This window comes from Furipterus horrens, unplaced genomic scaffold, assembly GCF_987537825.1.
Source record: "Furipterus horrens unplaced genomic scaffold, mFurHor1.1.pri manual_scaffold_17, whole genome shotgun sequence".
NCBI classification, from domain to species: Eukaryota; Metazoa; Chordata; class Mammalia; order Chiroptera; family Furipteridae; genus Furipterus; species Furipterus horrens.
This window is the reverse complement of record NW_028327187.1, coordinates 104,268,613-104,272,761: the sequence shown is the minus strand read 5'-3', so window position 1 is coordinate 104,272,761 and position 4,149 is coordinate 104,268,613. Positions and strand designations below refer to the sequence as shown.

The following is a 4,149-nucleotide window of genomic DNA, read 5'->3' as shown; positions in this document are numbered from 1 at the left end:
ATGTAAGCATTTCACTGACTTCTGTGAGCTGTTCTAGCAAATTATTGAACCCAAGGAGGGGATCATGGAACTTTCATTTACAATAGTTTAGTCAAAAGTTTAGGTGACAACTGGGACTCATGATTGGCATTTAAAGTGGGAGTAGTCTTATGGGACTGAGCCCCTAACTTGTGGGATATGATGCCAAGTCCAGGTAGATGGTGTCAGAACTGTATTGAACTGTGGGCCACCCAGCTGGTGTTGCAGAATTGCTCGGTGTGTGGAAAACCTAGCATCTGGTTTCAGAAGTATTGGGAGTATGAGAGTGAAGGAGAAACACAGGGAGTTTTTACTATAGCAACCTTGAATTATTTTATTTAATCTCTACAAATCTTTATAATAATTCAGAAAGGTAGATCCTATAATAATCTATATTTTGTGAAAGAGAAAATGCTGAGAGGTTAAGTAAATTGTCCATAGTAAGCAGTACAACCAGAGCTTGATCCAGAACCCAAGTTCTTAGACTTGATGTTCTCGGTGTTCTCATTATCAAACTAGTCTACAAACTCATACAGCTCTTAATACGTACAAGGTGATTTTTAGGCATTGTCATAAAAATAAAGCTATGAAAAGTAAGAGATATCAAATAAGACTCCTGTTCTTATAGAACTTAAAATTTTTCTGGAAGGATCACAGGTTTGTCTAATGGAATACCAGTATTGTCCACACCAAGTGTCAAACGAGTAACAATGGCATAATGTCCTATAGAAACGAGCTTATAGGAAGACTTTGGGGCTAGCCAAGAAGAGTTTAGTGGAAGAGTCCAGGCTTTAACTCTTGAAGGAAAAGTAGAGTTTATATCAGGAGAGGTATGAACAAGGATATTTCAGACAGGAGCAAAAGGCAAAGGAACACAACATGAGCCAAATAGGCTGGGGGATTTCTTTGCATATTGTCAAAATCACTTTCTCAGACTTTCACCCTACAAAATAATAACTTAATCATGAATGTCAATTACATTCACTGAGAGAATTCTCCCCTAAACAATTTTTTACAACTGGAGATACCAGAAGCAAGTGTTCCTATAGGTCTGTTTTATTAGGGAAAAGAGCATTCACTTAGGTATTCAAAAATGAAAAGTGCTACATATTGGCAAGGAGGAAAATTTGTCATTCTCACCCATACTAGTGTTTCATAGTAGCTTTGGGCATTTTTAATCAATTTTGAGTTTAAGGGAATGAAAAAATTTTTGAAAGCCCCTTTCTACCAAAAGGCATATGAGAGCAATGCGCCTTTTTCATTAAGAATAAATATAGAAAAAGCTCAGGGTAGACGGAGCGCCCAGACCTTGGGGGTTAACGCTCGCCTTCCTCGTCCACACTATCCTGCTTATTCCCGGGCAGCTACACCCAGCGGCTGGAAATTCACCATGTCTATTCTGAAGCTGCATGCCAGAGAGATCTTCGACTCCCGTGGGAATCCCACTGTTGAGGTGGATCTCTACACCTCCAAAGGTCTCTTCAGAGCTGCTGTGCCCAGTGGCGCCTCAACTGGCATCTATGAGGCTCTAGAGCTCCGGGACAATGACAAGACGCGCTACCTGGGGAACGGTGTCTCAAAGGCTGTTGAGCACATCAATAAAAGTATTGCGCCTGCCCTGATTAGCAAGAAGCTGAGCGTCGTGGAGCAGGAGAAGATCGATAAGCTGATCATTGAGATGGATGGAACGGAAAATAAATCTAAATTTGGTGCGAATGCCATTCTGGGAGTGTCCCTGGCCGTCTGCAAGGCTGGGGCTGTTGAGAAGGGGGTGCACCTGTACCGCCACATTGCTGACCTGGCTGGCAATGCCGAGGTCATCCTGCCAGTACCGGCGTTCAATGTCATCAATGGAGGTTCCCACGCTGGCAACAAGCTGGCCATGCAGGAGTTCATGATCCTCCCCGTCAGTGCCGGAAACTTCAAGGAGGCCTTGCGCACTGGAGTGGAGGTTTACCACAACCTGAAGAACGTCATCAAGGAGAAATACGGGAAAGACGCCACCAACGTGGGGCGACGAAGGCGGCTTTGCGCCCAACATGCTGGAGAACAAAGAAGCCCTGGAGCTGCTGAAGAATGCCATCGGCAAAGCCGGCTACACCGACAAGGTTGTCATTGGCATGGATGTAGCTGCCTCTGAGTTCTTCAGGTCAGGAAAGTATGACCTGGACTTCAAGTCACCCGATGACCCCAGCAGGTACATCAGTCCCGACGAGCTGGCCAACCTGTACATGTCCTTCATCAAGGGCTACCCAGTGGTGTCCATCGAAGACCCCTTCGACCAGGAGGACTGGGACGCGTGGAGCAAGTTCACTGCCAGCGCCGGAATCCAGGTGGTGGGGGACGACCTCACAGTGACGAACCCGAAGCGGATTGCCAAGGCCGTGGGCGCCAAGTCCTGCAACTGCCTGCTGCTCAAAGTGAACCAGATCGGCTCCGTGACCGAGTCCCTGCAGGCATGCAAGCTGGCCCAGTCCAACGGGTGGGGAGTCATGGTGTCTCATCGCTCCGGGGAGACTGAGGACACCTTCATCGCTGACCTGGTGGTGGGGCTCTGCACTGGGCAGATCAAGACTGGTGCACCTTGCCGATCTGAGCGCTTGGCCAAGTACAATCAGCTCCTCAGAATTGAAGAGGAGCTGGGCAGCAAGACCAAGTTTGCCGGCAGGAACTTCAGAAGCCCCCTAGCCAAGTAAGCTCTGGGCGGCAAGCCCCCGTGCCCTGCAGTCACTAGTCGGCCAAGGAGACCTCCGCTCCTGATGTCTGCACGGGCAGCTCCAGGCCCCGCCGATCCTGCAGTGGCCCTTCCCCGCCCTGTTGTGAGCTCACCGCTTCCTTAGATCTGCTGCGAAGGCCAAGCCCGACCCTCTGGAGCCCTGATGGGAACCCCAGCCCCGTAGACCTGTGATTGGGCCAAACCATTATTTTCTCACCTTGCGTCTCAAGTGTCTGGAGCCACGTGTATCTGTGTTGTGATCTCCGAGGTGCCCACAGGGAAGCACCCCAGTGGTTTCGTGTGCAAAATTAAAAGGCTTCAGTGTCAAAAAAAAAAAAAAAAAAGAATAAATATAACCCTGTTTTATGAACGTAGATCAGATATCGTTGAACGTATATAGAAGGTTGGATAAATGAAAGGACTCATAAGACTACTCACATGAAGCTTTAAGAATGTAAAGGATTCATTCCCTGGCTGGTGTGGCTCAGTGGGTTGAGTGCTAGTCTACAAACCAAAGGTTTGCTGGTTCGGTTCCTGGTTGGGGCACATTCCTAGGTTGCCAGCCATTTCCCTGGGTTGGAGGCAACAGATCGATGTTTCTCTCCCTCTCTTTCTCCTTACCTTCCCTTTTCTCTAAAAAATTAAATAAAACCTTTGTAAATTTTTTTTTTAAAGAATGCAAAGGATGCAGAAGGAGAACGTGCAGATAATCAGACCTGGCTGAGCATTCCCAGCACAGCTCCCAAGAGCCCTTTCTCAGTTGCACAGGATGAGCTTCATCTTTTGATTACGAACCACTAAGGTATGTGCGAGGTACCTTGGCCTTGGGAACTGAGGCACACATGTACCCGAGGGCCTTTTACACTCTTCTGGTCATATACTAAAACCAGGCTGTATGGGTAAAAAGGTATGAAGACCAGTATGGGGATCATAATTCAGGAGAGTGATTACTTTTGGGGACATGGAAATGTAATAGATGGGCAGCACAGTCCCTTATGTATAAGGTTTTATTCCACTGCTCTGGTGGCTAGTACATGGTTGATATATACTTCTGCAATATTTCGTAATAAATTGGGTTGCGTGCAAAACTTTTCCTCACGTCATATAAAAATAAGCTCCCTCAGTCTTAGATGGAGTGACTTCACTCTACATTTGCTATTCCTGTATTCTTTAGAGCTTTATTCATTGGTACTTTTCCTAGTTAACAATTCCTTATATTGAATTTTCTTTGTTCCAGTTACCGGATTGGTTCCTATCTCTTGACTGGAATGACATAGCTTCTTTTACATTTTTGGCTAACTTCAACTCTCAAGTAGGCGGGTGAGATGTGAGCAGGACTAACTGGCATGTGGAGCAAATGGGATGCAGCATTCTCGAGAGCGCTTCCCCAGGATCCTCGTCAAGAGATGTGGCTG

At 46.7% G+C, this 4,149-nt stretch overlaps 1 pseudogene; it reads left to right on the top strand.

The window, feature by feature from the left end:
- Positions 1-1,302: 1,302 nt before the first annotated feature.
- Positions 1,303-2,836, top strand: LOC149991737 (alpha-enolase pseudogene; annotated as a pseudogene).
- The last annotated feature ends 1,313 nt before the right edge of the window (positions 2,837-4,149 follow it).